This window comes from Alexandromys fortis, unplaced genomic scaffold (genome assembly GCF_014885135.2).
Source record: "Alexandromys fortis isolate MF-2015 unplaced genomic scaffold, M_Fortis_MF-2015_v1.1 scaffold_42, whole genome shotgun sequence".
NCBI lineage: Eukaryota > Metazoa > Chordata > Mammalia > Rodentia > Cricetidae > Alexandromys > Alexandromys fortis.
This window is the reverse complement of record NW_026067934.1, coordinates 12,593,506-12,611,651: the sequence shown is the minus strand read 5'-3', so window position 1 is coordinate 12,611,651 and position 18,146 is coordinate 12,593,506. Positions and strand designations below refer to the sequence as shown.

Genomic DNA, 18,146 nt, shown 5'->3' with positions numbered 1-18,146 from the left:
GCTTAAACAGGTTAACTCCATATGGAAAATATAACTATATATTCAAAGTGGGATAACTGAGGCATGGGCAGGCACACTTGGTGAAAGTCACACATAGTGAACTCTTGAATGAAGATTAAACCCTGGTCTGGTTCAGAGATTAATAGTTTCGCCTTGATTGTAGGTAAAGTAATATTTGATAATAGTTGTATTTCTATGTGAACTAACCCTTCAGAACCCCCTTTGGAGCAAGAAGGACTGCGTTAGCATCAGTCTCCTGGAAGGCCAAGCAGCCTGGATTTTTTCTCTTATGGATTAGACACTGAAGCAGACAAGCATCAACGACAGCACAAGAGCTGGCATGTTCCTAGAGACAGCTGCCCTGTACGCCCTAGCCTTTAGCAATTGCCTGGCAACCACTTCCTGTGTACACTGTCAGGGCAATCTCAAGTCCGCCAACTAAAGCTCTGCCCTCCATCCCTACTGTAGCCCATATCTGACACTGTTCTTAGCCAGAAGGCTAAAGGGTGTGGAAAGGCAGGTGGATCTGTACAAATCCATCATCATGATCCCTATCGACAAAAAGAGAGGCGGGACAGTGAGGGGCTTCTGAGGTGACCTGAAAACATCACAGTGATTTCCAAAAGGAGACAGCACAATAATTTGTGAAATCAGTGGCTACAAAACACTGATGTAACTTATTGGCAGTGATGCAGCTGGAAGGAACTCTCTGGACTTCAGTTTCTGTCTCCATTAAATTAATACCAAATGCAAATACTCATTGGGATAGGAATCGGTGTTATATACAAGGCAGTTCCTTTTGTGCCCTATTGTCTCCCTCTGCCCAGAGTCTTTTTCTTCATCATTTGACTAGTTTTACTTCATCTTCCTTACACACTACTCTAGCATACTTCCATAGAACTTGAGCAAGGGGATAATCTAAGATCACAGAAAATCAAATACAAGTCTTGTTTCTTTTCAGACTTTTTTTTAAATATTCTTGCCCAATCTACCGAATACTAGTACAAGTATAGGTTGATTATGATGGATTCAGATCAACTATAGTCAAGGATCACATAGAAACATCCATTAAACCATCCAAAATTGTTCTTAGTATTATGTCAAGAATATCTGTATTATTTTTATATACTGCCTTTTTTTAAAAAAAAAATTAAAACAAGACACCAGTATCACATACAGGTTACAGAGCTGAATGATAGTGACGGATGATGATAAAAAGCCAAGCAGGTGCAAGTTAGTCGGTCACTGATATAAAAGAAGAGTTAAAGATGTAAGGAACAGAAATGGGCAAGCGGATGCTCATCCAGCTGTCAAGGTAAAGAGCATCCACAGCAAAGAGAAGCAGAGTGCTTGTCGCCTTTGGAGACTGTAGCCAGTTTCTATTATCCAAGAGTCCCCGACTCAGAGAAAAGGAATATGCTGGATTCCCACCAGCCTAGCTCACTAGATGGCCTAATCACATTTTGTTGATTGGCAGTTGGTGTTATTCCAAGTAACTCCTTGACTTCTTTTCCTAGGGACCTGAAATTCCCTTCCATGTCATTCTTGCTGATGGAACTCTTTAAAGCTAAGCAATTAATCTATTTTTAAGACAACAGTTAAGCAAATGTAAACTTTTATCTACAACCGATGCAAGGACATTTGAGCTCCTCTAAATAAAGAGGGAACAGCCAAGGATGAAAGTTCTTTGCATCTGACCATTCCATCTAGGATGCTAAGTACAGCATCTAGTTCCCAACCATAGTCCATCAGACCAAAACCAGACTTCAGGAAAGGACTCAGTTCCCCCAGTCAATCTGTGTCAACACCATGGTAACAACCCTCCCCCGACACATATCAAATAGAGCAAGCAGTGTCCATCTCTGCTGATGGGTAATGAATAAATTGAAAGGTTTTTGAAGGAGGCAGGCTGTGAGAGGCCAAATCAGGGCTCATGACCTTCTCTTTGAACTAATAAAACCGAAGTCAGGATCCTGTCTCGTGTCAGGAAACACTCACTTAGGGAAGTGACTGGGGTAAGCATTAGGCAATGGGGTCCTAAAAAGGAAGAGAGATTTAAGCTTCAAGAAAATGAAGACATTATAGAGAAGCCACGTGTCCCATCCACAAGTCCTTCTCTCTATTTTTATCCAGAGCACTTACTACTTTTACATCTTAAATAATTTATTCAATAACTTTATTTATTGTTGTCTTCATCCAACAAACCTAAACCTTATAGAACCAGAGATTTCTGTTTCTTCTTTTTATTTATTTATTTTTAACAGTGTTTTTTATTTATTTATTTATTTTTTAACAGTCAGAATTGGTGCATAGAAGACGCACTGCAGCGCACAGCACGTATCTACTGGATGAATCAAACAATTCTCATAGGGTCCTATGCTGGTTCATCAACTCTCTGGTGCTATATGAGAATCTGGGAACGGGGCCTGGGCACCTGCACTCAGTATTCACTATGTGAAATGGATGTGCACTCCATCAGCACAGGTCGACATCAGGATGAGAAGCCAAGAGCAGTGCCATCCAGAAGAGAGGAAATCTGCTATCCAGGCTTACGGCAATGATCTCAAGCCGGAAAAGCTGGTCTCTAGCCTGGAGAGAGGGTCTGGGTACCAGGCTTCTTCCCTAGTCTGTGGTTACAGGGTGGCTTCAGGATTTCCTATACCAGCTCTGGTTTGCTGACTGAATCCATTCTGTGGAGAGCATCAAACACTGTGAACATACTTCAGGGCACATCTATTCCCTATCTTTTCAATGTAACTCAAAAATGTCTGATCAAACCTCCGCCAACACCCGCCATGCCAGACATTCCAGAACAGGGAAGAAAATCCAAATCTAATTATGCTAACTCTGCCTGGTAACGTGTACATGTGGGAAGGAAAGAGATGATGGAAAAGGAAGAAAGGGTTCCAACAGATGACAGAGAAGGATTTAGGGAAAAGACAGTTTGATAATCTGGGGCTCCGAGAGGGGCCAGTAAGGACTGACTTCAGAGTTACTACACCTGGGCAGTGCAGCACAAGTGCACTTAGAGCGATGATGGCAATAAAGGCAGAAATCGCTGGCTAACCCCCCTCTTCCCCCCCCACATCACCAGTTTTCTTTTCTTCATCGTCCTGAGGTTTCTGCCAATAGTGCAAGGAGGTTTGTGTTGCTGTTCGCATTTTACAAATGAGAACCATATAATATATGGTTTGTACTAGCCCATTGACAAAAGTTATGCAGCCTCAAATGCTATAACAAGGTTTTTTAATCCATGCACTTGATGTTACATCACAGCGATTTTTGTTTGTTTCTACAACAGTTTACTAATACTATTGTTTGAGAACAAAGAGCTCTGTGTTAGGATACTTAGTACAGAATAAGCTCTCAAGCTTTCCTTCCCATCTGACTACAGATTTATAGGTTGCTTTATCTCCATGCTTTTCAGGTCTTTAATTGTGTCTTCTGCTTCTCCATCCTCTAAGGTGAATTAAGGTAATTAAGGGTCATCAGCTGAAGTCTGGGAGCCCAAATTATTCCAAGACATGTGACAAACTGAATGGTTTTCACTTTGCTCAGGAGAAACCCAAAGGTTGGGAGAGATGCTAGGAGACAGGAAGATAGAAAAACTGATAGAAAAGGAGGGGATGATGGGAACTGGAATACAATTTTGCCACAAGGAAGTAATTCTTTATTATTAATAATTAAAATCTGATCAAGGATCTCAATGCTGCTCAAAAGTTCACTGTTTTACAGTTGGGATTAATAGAGAAATTAAACTGATCAAGAATAAATAGTTACACAAGGCCCTGCAAGAGCAAGGTTACCTGTTCACTCAGATGTGGCAAACACTGTGTGGCAAAGATGAGAAAATGCCCCTCCAATGCAGCTCAAGCTCACTAAGGTGATATTGGAGTCAAACTATGAACCTCTTTTCTAGCAAACAGACATCTTCCATTACTGGGAAATCCCAAAAGAGGAGGGGTTCACCTTCATTTCAACAATAATGGGCATCTTCCATCACTAAAGAATCCCAGAAAACAAGAGTTCACCTGCATTTCAACAGTGCTTTGGAACACTCAAGTGGACTAACTGGAAGTTCTTGGATCAAAGTACTACAACCATGCTTCTAGAAACTCCAGATCATTCCACCTTTGGTCCTATAATCAAGGGATTTCAAGAGTTAACTCCTGGAGACAGGGGCCTGGAACCTATCCTCGAACACTTTTGATTCTTCCAGGGGCCTCTGGGTTGACAACAGTAACAGCTTTTGATTGAAATTTGCTTACCAACCTTGAGGGTAAATAACAGCCCTTTTCTGATAGTTAACTGTGCATGCTGGGAAAGAATGTGACCATAGTTGGGCTTCTATATGTAAGCCATTTTTTTTTAAAAAAAGGTTTGCTGCCAAAAATATTCTCCATCCTGGTCTAGAGACAATCAGCCTTCAGAGATACAGGATGGTGAGATGGATCAATGGATAAAGTGGTTTTCAGGCAGGTGTGGGGACCAGGGATTGGATCTGCAGAACCCACTCAATACCCCTGTAAGCATGGCAGCCTGCTGCAGCTTTGGCACTGTGGAAGAAAGTGCAGAGGATCCCCAAAATAAACTGCAGGGACTCCCCCAGAACAAACTGGTTAGCTAGCTTAGCCCACCAGGGAGCGGCAGGTTCTATTGAGAGCCCCTGACTTAGCAAATAAAGAGAGCAATTAACAAAGTCACTTGATGTCAACTTCAGGCAAACACACTCATGGTAGAACTTCAAAGAGAAGAAGATCCCATAAAAGAAGGAATATCCAAGGAGAACAAAACTCTCTAGAGCATGGAAGCAGGAGGAATCCAAAAGGAACACGAGACATGGATAACTGCAGACATCTAGAGGAACACGAGGCAGGGATAACTGCAGACATCTAGAGGAACACAGGCATGGATAACTGCAGACATCTAGAGGAACACGAGGCAGGGATAACTGCAGACATCTAGAGGAACACGAGGCATGGATAACTGCAGACATCGAGGTCTCCTTAACTTCACGTCACCCAAGAATCACCTGGAGACAAGAAAACCCAGGTAGCCGGGCCCCTTCCTCAGATACACAGCAGATGACAAGGATAATGTTCCTGCTGACACCGGCAATTTTAAGGTAGTGTGATTTTGGCACTCCTCCTTGAAAATACCTGGAACAAAGGCCAGGTGAGAAGAAAAGGAAGAGCTGAGCAGAGTGCAGAGAGGCTTCTGAGGCAAGCGCCATCTGCAGCAAACACATCCTCAGCATAAAAATGAACCAAGTGGCACTCAGCTAGTGCCTGGATATCTATCTGAGGGCAGCCATGGGCTTCGGATGGCATTACAACACTGGTGTGAGAACATGGATGTGCTTTTTACAGACTGAGACCGATGGTGGGATTAAAACAGGAAGGCCCTTCATGACTGTGTTGGCAGAGAGGTGGAGGACTAGAGGACGAGGGAAAACAGGCTGGGGCAGATGGTCAAGCGGCAGATGCAGGCGCTGAGTAATCTGGACAGCAGCTGGTCTATCAGCGTCAGTTCTGCCTCTCGAAGCAGAACGCTGGGATTGCCAGACACTCCAGCAACACCTGACCAAAAGCAAGAAAACTGGAAGCCTCCAGACGTGAACCCTAAAGCAGAAGCTGAAATATGCAGGACCATGCACCCTAGGAATGGTTTGAGTAGTGGAGAAATCTGCTCCTTAAATTCGAGGCTTTTCATGGGTGTTGCCGACTTCCCCCACTCTTTTCTCTTCAGCTCCAGAGTTAATCCGAACTGTGAGTTGCTCCTCTTCCTTTCTAGCATCCTCTCAGATCCTGGAACTCTACGCTATACTTCAATTTCAGGATAAATGATACAAAAATATCTCAAATATCTTTCTTCTTTTCTTTCAATTTATTTCTTATAAAAAAATTCTGTTTAAATGAGTGGAGTCTGGTATATCTAACGAGCATACCCCGTTTCATCCTCAAGTAAAATACTTTCGTAGGAGATGGATTTTATCACTGAGAGTGAGGAGTTCTTTTTCTGTTTGGTATCAAGTCATAATCCATGGAAAAGTCACAAGCTTCTGAGAATGGCAGAGGTAGATAGCTATATATANNNAGAAAAATGACACATTGTAATGAAGTACATAAATGATCTTTGTGTCTCCTCTGTCAATATTCTATGCTGCAGTTTTGGAAAGTTCCTGAAAGAATGCTCAGTGGCTTGGCTCTACAACCATGTACAAATCCACAGGAAAGCAGCACAATTTTAAGAGGGAAGTAAGCTTAAAGAGGAACTTGTCAACTCTGATTACTCAGCAAAATAAATGGAGTGTTGATGGCCTGTGGGAAAACATAGTTTTTACACAAATCTCTGAGCAGTTTGTGAAACATACATGCTCTCTATTACATAGGACATGCAGTGTGTGTGTGTGTGTGTCCTTCAAACATTTGTATCTTGGAAAAATTGTTTAAATATCAGTAGTTTTAAATGTCAGGAATGACGCTGAAGCTGATTTATGGTTGTCTGTTTTGTGACAGAGGGTCTGCCATAAAACTAATCCTGAGAGGAGATATTGGGGGAGTTAGAAAAAAAGTCAGTGGAGGACAAAAGAAAAACAAAACAAAACAGTTAGCTATTTAGTCATTCAGTTCATGGCGGTAAAACATTTGCTTCCCAAGCTTTTGCTTAAACACGAATCATTTTCATCGATCTTGATGAGTCGTGTACCACTCAAGCAACTGTCCATCCATCCATGCATCCATCCATGCATGTATGCATCCATCCATCCATCCATACATACATACATCCAACAAATACTGGATGTCTGTAAGGTGCCTCTGGGATCTAAAACTACGAACTAGATAAATGCAACCTCTCTCTTCATGGAATGTATGCATGACCTCACTGAGAGACAGGCAAGAGATGGTACTCTAAATTATTCCAAAATGTAATCATTAGCTGTGGCAAATTTTCTTTCAGAAAAATATAATCATATAGAAATAGAAGCCTGGGGCCTGATTGATAGGGTTTTAGTGAAGGTTCCCTGAGAAAATAACATCTGAGTTATTCAGAATTTAGAAAACTGCAGGAAATCAGGAGAATCAGATGCTTCAGGGCAAAGCTTCTGCTGACCCCTTGACATTACCCTTCTGGATAATAGGATTATTCACAGACCTACTATCTTATGTGGGATATGAGATCATTCTTGGAAAACACTGAAAATAGCTTTATAGTTTATATGAGACTTTTCATCTTGGAAGTCAGAGCTATCCCCCTTCAGTGAACTGCTTTCCGATACACTGTTCTGGGGAGTGGGGTGGATGAAGGGCTCACTGGTCTAGGGACTACAAGAAATGAATACCAGATTTAGCTCCACTGAGGAACTTTGGACAAGTCCCTTCTACTCTCTTATGCTCTCCCATTCAACTGTTAAACACAGGGAATTCTGGTAATAATTTGACATTTGTGGTATATCACATTTTGGTATTTGGTGCCATTCATAAGACGGTACCTGTCTACCTCTCTGGGTCTGCTGTTTTCTGACAGTAAGCTGAGTTATTAATTATGAGAAAAAACTAAATATGAATCATATTTTCCTTTTCCAAACTTTTATACCTAACCTCCCTGATCCATCCTTAAATCCAAATCTCCCTCTGTTACATTTCCTTTACTATTATTATTTTCCCCCTGGGAAAGCCCTTAAAAGTTAGATAGCTTTTCTCCCCATTTCTCAGTAAGAAACCTCAGACTGATAACTGCAAAGATTTTGCAAAGCCACATGTCACAAAAGTGACAGACTAGACTCTAAAACAAAGTCTGTGTTTCTAGGCCACCTCTCTTGACTCTGAACCAACTGCTAAGATGTTGTAGACTCACTGATATTGAGATGTCATAGACTCACTGATATTGCATTTTTTGTGTCTTTCACACAATGTACTTTGTCAGGAATCGACAACTCATGTCCAATGGAGCCCAACCCAGCCTGCCACCTGGTCTTGTACAGCCCATGAAATTAAAATGTTTTCCAATTTTTAGATGATTAAAAACTGGAAAAAAAGGACATTTTACATTTCAAAGGGAACTTATGAGATATGCAGAGTCAGTGTTCATAAATAACTTCTTAAAGAAAACAGCTCTTCCATTATGTATGTATTATCTGAGCTGGCTTTCTTGTAGAAAAAATTGAGTTGAATGACTGTGACAGACTCCATGGTCCACAAAGACAAAAAGCAATTTTTATCACTATTGAAAAACACGTGTGATCTTAAAACATTTGTGTGTGTGCGCGCGCGCATGTGCGTGGGTGTAGTAAGCTTTCTCATAAGGACCACCAGCCCACAAATAATGGCATGAAGACTTATTATTAATTATGAAAGCTTGACCTTTAGCTTAGGCTTGCCCCCAATTATCTCTTATAACTTAAATTAATTTGCTTCTATTAATCCACATACCACGAGGCTTATTACATATCTCTGTATTGTTCATCCTTAATCCTCTAAGTCTGGCTGGGTATTCTACCTTCTTGTTCCCAGAGTGTTTTCCTGCCTATATCTCCTGCCTAGCTATTGGCCATAAAGCTTTTTATTACACCAATCACAGCAATACCTTTCACACAGTGAAAATGTCCCACAACATTTTGCCCTTTTACCTAAATAAAAAGGAAAGGTTGTAGTTACTCGAATAGAGTAAAACTACATACAATAAGAACAATTATTAAGTAAGTATTATACTTAAAATGTCCAGTCTGTTTGTTTTGGCAAATTCGGGGAAATTACTGTGTTATCTATCCTTTTTTAGTTAGTCCAAAGTTTTATACCTAAGTCACTTTCTATAATAACTTGTATTACCATCCTAAAAATATCTTTTTAAAACTTCAAACATCTCTTTAGATAAACAACTTAGGATTTTTGTTTTTCAACCATAAGTACCCTACATCGTTTATGAAAGTCCTTTTTATCTGAATTTGGCAACAAGGAAAACCATACAACTCTCTAGCTTTCAATCCCCATCACAGACCCAAGAAGAATAAAATATTATCCAAGTAAAGAGGAAGTGCAGAGGAAACAACTTCCAAAACTACAGAAATGACAAAGATAGTTGGCTGCCTGTATAGTCACCAGGTTTTCCTACAACATAGGGGCAGCCATCTTTGGACTACAGGCCTAAAATATCGGACAGACTTATATCTAAAGCAGGGATTTTGAAGGACTATCCGAGTTTGTCTTGGTAAAGTTCAGCAGTCATCTTCTATTGTGTCCCACTTGTCCAATTTGGATACTATATTGTCAGCAGTCAAGGCAAGGTGAGTTTCTTGCCCAGTGACTAACTTTGCCACAATAAACACAAACTCCATATGGCAGTTCTTCGATGTCAGTCATTCATTTTTTAAAAATACTTTATAGGTCTCTGAAGTGTTTGAAGACAACCTATCTATTTAAGATGTATTTCTGACCTTGAAAACTTACCTAAAGTGACTACAAGTTTGACTATTATAGATGACTAACTACTAACATGCATTTATTAATTATCCTAAAGAGTTTTAGAGCAATAACTTTCAAGGACTAGAAATTTACATTACATTGTTAAATGAGCTGCTTAGGTACAATAAGTTAAACAAGAGTAGAAACATATAGAGTATGTTCTAACAAAAAAAAAACCCTCAAATTTGTATCATTATACAAAAATATCTTAAACAAGAGTACAAACAAATACATCATGGTTGGGTGGTCCATGTCATCGAGTGTATACTTGCCTTCCACCTGCCCATGGCAATACTCTGCATCACTGAGCATATTCATGTGAAGGCACGATAGGAACAAGGACTCTCATTTATTTGTAAGCCATTTATAAATCTTTATAGAATACTTGTGCACCAGAAACTATAGCACTGATGTATGGTTCCCCACAAAATCCATACACTCATTAATGTTGTTATTACTATTATTATCATTATCATCCCTCCTTAAATAGATGAGCGAAGGGAGCTGAGAGAAATGCTAAGTTCAAACAGACAATGTAAATATGAATGGGCTTACATCTGCTGATCTCGGAGCCTTGTAGGCCAAGAACACAAGGGGCCTGCAGTTGAAGAGTCAACATTGAAAAAAAAAAGCAGTGTCTCAGTACTCGTTCCTCCCTGGGGAATCTTTGTTAGATATCTTAGGTATTCCTACGGCTGGAAAACATCTGCATTTGGGAAGGTCTTCTACATTGTCAAAGAGGAAGAAGTAGACTTGACTTGGACAGGGTGACTTCTAGGTATCACTCCCTCTTTTTCCATCTTAGAGCCATTTAATATTAAGTATTCTTCATTTTGTTATTTGAAAAAGAAAAAAAAAAGCTACATGCCATCTGACATGTTTTCCAGTGCTGAGGACAGTCTGAAATGAGAGCACCGATGAAAAAGAAGCTCTTGAAAGAACTGCATGTTCTGGGAAGAAAGACAGAAAAGATTCACGGGGGGAGGGGGAGAATGTGAATTTGTCCAACACACACCAACTTCAGCTTGGGGTGGTCACAATCTCCATCATAAGAAAGGCATTTTGAAAGGGGGAATGATACTCCTGAGCGGTAGTACCTTTTCAAACTCTCCCTGATGCCACTTACAGAGAAGGTCTACAAAGCAAGTGTCCCATCGGAGATGGATAAGCAGTCCAATGACCTTGACCTGTTACTAGGCTGGGAGGCTTTTTACTAAGGAATAAAAGCAACCAAAGAGTGGCCCTATGTCTTGTGTATTAATGAAGATCTTGGAGAAGCTGGAGAAGTGAAAGGGGAAATTCATGAGAGCCAACAATGATACATAAACAAATCAACCTAGAGCGGCACCAAGGAATACCCAGGGTAGCATCACACTTACAATCTCAGAAATCTGGAGGCAGAGGCAGGAGGATTCAAAGCCTACTTGGGCTCCATAATGAGAGCTGATCTTTAAAACCAACCAAAAAGTAAAAGGAGAAATGAGTTGGCAGGTGACCCACTGGTTTAATTTGTTTCTGACTATTTATTCCACAGCCTCTGTCTTTCAAGGTTCTGCTCCAAGATCATGTGGGAAGTTGCTTTCAAGTGTAAAATGCCATAAAGTTACTATTTGTCATAACTCTACAGTTCATAAGCATGGTCCTGACTTGGAGTAGATCAGTAGCTATGGAATTGCACAGGACTGTTGTCCTTGTCATAAAATGCCTGGGGCAGGCTTCATATGGCTCAAAGGGACTGGGCACACTGGTTTTCTAAACCCCTTTCCCCCCTATCAAATGACCTGAAATACCTTCTCCTAGAGGAAATCACAGGTCAACCTTCTCTTTCCTTTTCATCTCATCCAGCGCTTCATTCTTCTGCAGTTCAGAAGCTGCCTTACTCAGCCATGGTATTTCATCTATAGTTGTTCTAGATCAGGACAAGAAGCACTCAGTCCAGAGCGCAACTTTTGTACAGGCTCTTACTCACCCATGGTGAAGTCATGCAACTGTGGCATAGTCTTCATCTTTAAATTAAGGTAGTGATGCTTCCTTTCAGGACACTTAAACATATCGGATCAGAAAAATATATACATATGTACAGCAACTTGTCTAGAATTGGCATGACAAGTGCTCCAACAAATGGAAAATAATTCACTTTCCGTGTGTGTGTTCTGAAAAGCCCACTGCAGGGACTTATATACATCTAGGGCTCAATAAATGTCATAGTTGGATTTATGTAAGTTGCTGAATCACTGCCTTGCTGATTGACTTGATCTCACATTAGAGTCAACAAAGAAATTATTATTTGTGACTTTGCCTGCAATGGCCATGTGAGATCTGCAGAGTGATTACTCTGCCTTTGAGTTTAAGATGGCCCCCGATACTATCTTCCATCTCTTGAATGTCCAGGTGACTATTTACCCTAATTGGCATCAGGCTACTATCACCTAGGTAACCAGTGGGGACGCTGATGATGGTACCATACAGCACTTCAGCGCTTGGGAATGCTGCATATGGTGCAAGATAGTACCTTCAGAATTCGAAGACCATCAATTTACTCTGCAGAAAATACTCTGCCCATTTCTCAGAAGCCTTACAAAAAAAGAGGGTAACTTTCAAGAAAAGATCCAAGGCTGCTTAAGAGTAGCCCCTTAGTGTGGGAATGCATGTTTGCCTATTTCTAGTTACTCTCTGGCTACCAACACCGTTGTTAGAAGCTCTGCTCCCTGGCACTGGACTCCTCATACTTGCCCATAAGAACAGTCTTCGGAAGGGCATTCCCTGGGCAGAAACGCAGCTTTAAATCCCATTCAATTGCTCTTTGTCTTCCGCATCTCAGGACTTTCTGTCAGTTAATTGTATAAACCATTCCAGGTTCACAGATGAACATATGATAATTCCCTGCAAGGATTCATACAGAGTACCTCTCAGCCAGGCAGTACCTCTATATTTGGTTAGGGATCTGTCTGACAGAATACCTTCGCTCAAATGAATGACTTTCACTCTAAGGATCTCAGATCTTATGTTGGCCAATGGATAAAGGTTTAGAACCTATGACTGTTTAGGCCAGACTCAAGCAACTTGTTATAAAGGAGGTATTGACCCTCAGCCACGGAAACATTTTTCTTGCCTCACTTGTCAGTCAGGATGCTCCCTCCCTTCTTTGAAAACTGGGCAGGAAGTAAAGTCAAAATGTGTGCCATTTGAACCTTCATCTATCTGGTTACACTCTGGAATAAAAGGACCAAAGGACAGCTGCAACCGTGAGCAGAAGGCAGCCAGGTTCAAAACAAAGTTGGCAGGGAAAGACAGAGGTAAGGACTATTGAATCAAGACACTCCCTGTTTGTCTTCGGAACCCCTTTGATGAAAGCCTAGCAGTAAGCACTTACCCTAGAAGTCTCCAAGCCAGAAGATGAGCTGTCTGGGTTGCATGTAAAAAAGACTAAGAGCCTACTCCGTGATTATTTAAAGTTTCAGCATCATGCATGTGTACACATGAGAGGCTAGAGGCTGGGGCAAAGAAAAAAAAAGACAAAGAAAGGACAAGAGAGGGAAGGCCAGAAGGAGGAAAAAAAGAGGGAGGGAGGAAGAAAGAGAAAGTCAGAGAGAGAATGGAAAATAATCCTACAGCATCTAATGAGGCCCCACTGGACGAGTCTTGCCTTTAAATAAAAATCCCAAAAGGCAAAAGCTGAAAGCTCACATTTCCCGAGTCTAGTCCATCCCAACGGGTCAGAAAACACCTGACATCTACTTCCACTAAATCTGAGAGATATCCCCCGGGAGCCCAAAGCATTTTATACAGAGGGAAAAGTGGGAACGGCTAGTGCTGTAACCCACTGGCCTGCTTACTCTCAGTCCCCACTGAGAATTAGAACTGGAGAGGCAGACAGCTAAGTGATGATCTGGGGATCTAGAGAAAGTCGGGGAGAATACTTGCCACAAGAGGGAGCAGTAGAATTTGGTCAGATGGGTAAATGTTCCTACTAGGGAAAGGGGGTGTCTAACTGTGAGTTTATAGGATCCAATCATGGAGTATGGATAGTATGAATGATGGCTAAGCAAAAGACTTATGTCCCTAAGTGACAGAAAGTAGTACTTGGACCACTAAATGCTTAACAAAATCACATTTTTGTTTTACTTTAAAGTAACATATACAACAGCCGAAGAACATGAGGCATGCAGCCTGATATACCATTATCTTCTCTAAATGTTTCTTGCTACAGAGTTAACTTCCATTTCAGCTTGGATCTTGTTGTTTCCTATACCTGCTTCTTTTCTGTATATTGTCCTCCCTCTACCTGGAGTGCCTGGGCGAAAAGACTCACCCCACACACGTGACAAACACAATCAGTCACAAAACATTTTCTTTACATCGCGTGTGTTTTCTTCTTGCTGCCCATTCTCTTTTTAGGGGAGAAAAGCAATTTCTAGAGGCTTCACAGTCCTTCTCATTTATTTTGTCAGAGAAACAGATTAAGCACTAAGAGGGAAGGAACCATGCGTTTACTTTGCAAGATAAATAAAAGTCTATTTTTGTCTGATAAAAAAACATGTTAAATATAGCTTGCTAACAAATGCTGAAGCTCTTCTTGATGTATTTTATTGTTTCAAAGCATAGTGAGCTTGAAAGAGCCAACTTCTATAAATCCTGCACATCAGTCCTCAGGGGATTCCTCACCTTCCCCTCCGGTTTTCATCTGGAGTTAGAGCACCCACACTGCTATGCTCTTTCCTTCTCCTTCATGGTCAACAGGAATTCCGTCTGTCTCTTAATCTGAATCCAAATTGATGCCATAGAAACCATTCTAGTTATAGGATAGAAGGTCTACAAATAGACAGGGGCCATGAAGCACTACCTTCCAATGCCTTTAGTCCAACACTCTCTCCCCAGCCAGGCTAAGCAGCTTGCTTTCAAGGCAGAAGAGTTGAGATAATCACCCTAGATGCTTACATCCTGATGCTACCTCTGGTCAGCTCAGCAGTGAATACTGCTTTCTCTCAGTTCAGCTTTCTTGTTTGCTTGTTTGCTTTTCCCTCACTCTTTTTCTAGGAACTAATCACTTGTTTTTAATAAAACGCAACAGCCATTTTAAAAGGAGGAAAAGATCGGGACTGTCTTTATACGGGAGATCTTAGCTAAAGAGTTCTGAGATCCAAATGGAACCCTCAAAGCAGGCAGAAAGTGTGGAATGAAAATGACTGAAGAAAGCCCACCTGACTGAGAGCAGTGGGTCCTCCCCGCACCCGCTCTCACAAAACCCTAAAGATGGATGGAGCAGGCCGTCCTTCCTCCTGCCTTCTACACCCAGCTAACCTCCAAAATTAAGCAAGTTTGACAAAACCAGAGAGCAAAATCCCAGTAAGGCAGGAATTCGAAAGAGGAACCTAAGCTGTCATTCTTTTTCTGGCTTTGTGTTCTTATTGCAAATGAATGAAGACTCTAGATTCATTCCCCTCCCCCAAGAGCCTTAGAGAGGAGGTGTGTGGTGTGTGTGTCTGTGTGTGTGTCTCTGCGTGAGTACATGTGTGTGCGTGTCTGTGTGTGTCTCTCTGTGTGAGTACATGTGTGTGTGTCTCTCTGTGTGTCTCTCTCTGTGTGAGTATATGTGTGTGTCTCTGTGTGTGCCTCTGCGTGAGTACATGTGTGTGTGTCTGTGTGTGTCTCTCTGCATGAGTACATGTGTGTGTGTGTCTGTGTGTCTCTCTCTGTGTATGGGTACATGTGTGTGTGTGTTTTAGTGGGGCATACTTTCAGAATTCCCCTCTCACGCCCCCCCACAAGCCCCTTGAGAAACCTTCGCACCGCAGGACAGCAGATCTAAGGTTGTAAACGTTCTGCTTCTCCAAGCTGAGGTCCTCAAACAATCTCTTGAAGCAAATCTGATGAGAAATCTTCACCCGCTCAGCGGCTGGCTCCCTGACCAGGATGCCTGAACTGTCTTTAGCGCATCTGTCATTTTTCGAAAAGCTTCTTCCGCTACACCTCCCACTGATATCCTTTTTTCTCATGTTAGGCTTTACACCTCCAGCAGGACAAAGTTTGTGTTGTTATATTCACAACCACTAGTGGCTGACTAGCAGAGAGCGCCTTCCAGGGAGCCAGGCTAAGGGAGGGCGGGGGGGGGGGGGAGATTAAGCCATACCTAGCACAAAAAGCATGACTTTCTTCTGCCCGTGATCACAAATAACAAGCACGTTGGTCTCTTCCCAAAAATGCTTTGTTAAATTGGATCACTGCTGCTCTTAACTCAAGCACCTCCTCTTTATTTGGGGAGGGAAGTAGGAACTGCTAGCAAGTCATTCACCAGACAGAGACAGAATCTATGGCTCTAAGGGGGGGGGGCAGACAACGAGGCAAACAAGCACATATGTTGTATTTTTTTAAAGCGTCTCCAGGACGGATTTGGTTTCTCTTGCGGACTGTCCTGCCTCTTCCTTGAGAAGGAGGAGCCAAGAAGGAGATCCTTGAATCTCAGAACACACTGGCCATTTCCCCAAGGGCCAGCCCAGCCTCAGTGGTAAATGTTGCAGCTGTGAAGTTCCCTTTGAATCTCGGGGTAAAGACGCAAGTGCATGCAGAATCCCCAACACCGTGCCGGTGCACGGGAATCCTACAGCCCACTCCCCATAGCTTTTCTCCCTCCTCTTTCTCGGCTACCCAGCCACACCTCCCTCCCCTCTGCAGCCCTTGCCTAGTAGCACCCAACATCCGCCAGGAGAGGTGGCTCACAAGTGGAGCCTTGGGGTAGACCCCAGGGATTACCAGGAGGAAGGGGGACCGACCGTGTGAGGAACCCAGTGGGTGGAGGTGTCTGGCTTCCCAGCAGCGCTGCCTGATTTCTGGGTGGACTTAGCTCTTCGCGCCTGGAATCCTCGCAGCCCAGCACTGTCCAGGGTGCAGCATCCCCCACCCCCCTACCAGCAGCCCTTTCTTCTCTGGCAATCTACACTGGCAGGCGGGGACCCTCACGCCCCAAACCACCAAACAGCCTGAGCAATTTCACTCTCGGAGAACCACGGACACCCAGAAAATCTGCAGGCGTGCGTTTGAAAACACACACACACACACACACACACACACACACACACACACACACACGAACAATTAAGAAGCCGACCCTTTGGCTTAAACGAAGCCCTGCCTTGAGAACCTCAAAGAGAGCAGTTTCCTTCTCGATGTCGCTGCCTACCAGGGACCAGCTCCTTACCTGGGCTGAGCCTTGTGGATGGATTCCCTGCACGCCGCCGGGCGATCGGGCGCGCTCACTCCCTTTTGGAGACAGCTCGCTTTCAGGAAGAGGTCGCTCCCATCCTCGGCTGGAAGCACAAAGCCGGCGGCGGCGGTGGTGGCGGCGGCGGCTCGACTCCGGAGCAGCGCCCGCTGGAGCAGCGACGGCGGCGGTGGCGGCGGCGGCGGTGGCAGGCAGCGGTGCGCGCGGGCGGGAGGCGGCGAGGCCGGCAGGCTGGGAGGGCCGGGGCCGGGCGGCGCGCGCGCTGCGCTCCCTCCCTCGCTCCCTCTCCTCCCTCCCGCGCACCCCGCCCGCCCGCCCGCAGCCTCGCACTGGCTCGCACGCGCCGGGTCCGCCGCCTCCTGCCTAGCTGGACCCCGCGCGCCACCCCCGGGTGCCTTGTGGGAACACGAGCCGAGCGGGCAGCCCTTGCAGCCACCGGGTCTCCTGTGCTCCACCAGTGGCTGAATTCCCCGGCCGCGGGGGCCCCCCGCAGTGCGTACCCGCCGCGCAAGCCAGCGCTCCCTTCTGCACCCAGACACAGACACGCGCAAACACGAGCTACTGCAACTTTTCTTTTGAACCCTGCTAGACTGATCCATAAGACAACCTGACGCCCCCCCCCCATACAAGTCGCCTACTTCTTCCTTACTCCAGATACATCTTTCTTCCTCCACATTCTAGTCCTCTTCTAATGGAAGCTTTCTTTTTAGCAAAGGGAATCTGGCGACGTATCACCATTTTTATGTTAATCCTTACTCTGGGTTTCGCCTTCGTATTGAGATAGGAAGAATTATATGCTAGCTCCTAGATGCTGCGGATCAAATACGGACGAGGACAGGGGTTTCCCAGCGGAGATCTCGGAAAGACTCAAGGTGTTGCTACCTCGCTCACACCTTGCAGCTTCCGTGGGAATAAAGACCAAGAGGCCCTTTAGCATGAATGCTGTGCTGCTTTTAAACTACAGACAGGAGTAAGAAACTGAGCGTTAAGACTGAGTCAGGAAAGACCTAATGCAGCAATCGACGAATCATTCATTGTCCTTTCCAAGAGAAGCCATGCCATTGCCAATACATCACTTCTCCATAATTAATAAAGGAGCATTGCCGCAGGCCCTTGCTCTCACGACAGCTCATTCATCCTTACAAATCCTTAATGACGTGGCAGGATGAAGGGCTAGACCCACTGAGGAGCCCAGTGACACCCAAACCTGGCTGCCCATCAGATACACCTGGGGATGCAGGCTCAAAAGCTGCCACAGACTCTGAGCAGAGTTGCAGGTTTGTGCCTTTAAAGCACTACTTGATAGTAGCCCTTGTTGTTTGCCAAGAAAGGTAGGTGAGTGCCATGTCAGGGGTGGCTATATGGTGAGGGACGGAAGAGAGAGCTGAGAGGCAGCAGAGGCAGCAGTGACAGGGGGCGGGAGTTCAAGTCTTTCTGTAGAGTTTGCTCTCCTACTTACAGCGCAG

The 18,146-nt window shown here is 43.8% G+C and overlaps 1 protein-coding gene across 5 annotated transcripts in view; it reads right to left on the bottom strand.

Annotated features, from left to right (window-relative positions):
* Window positions 1-16,944, bottom strand: part of Slc8a1 (solute carrier family 8 member A1) — a 314,067-nt gene extending 297,123 nt beyond the window's left edge. For all 5 annotated transcript variants that reach the window (XM_050146165.1, XM_050146161.1, XM_050146163.1 and 2 more), the window contains exon 1: window positions 16,657-16,944. The gene's annotated coding sequence lies outside the window, so the exon portion shown is untranslated. The remainder of the gene's footprint in view (window positions 1-16,656) is intronic.
* Between the last annotated feature and the right edge of the window lie 1,202 nt (window positions 16,945-18,146).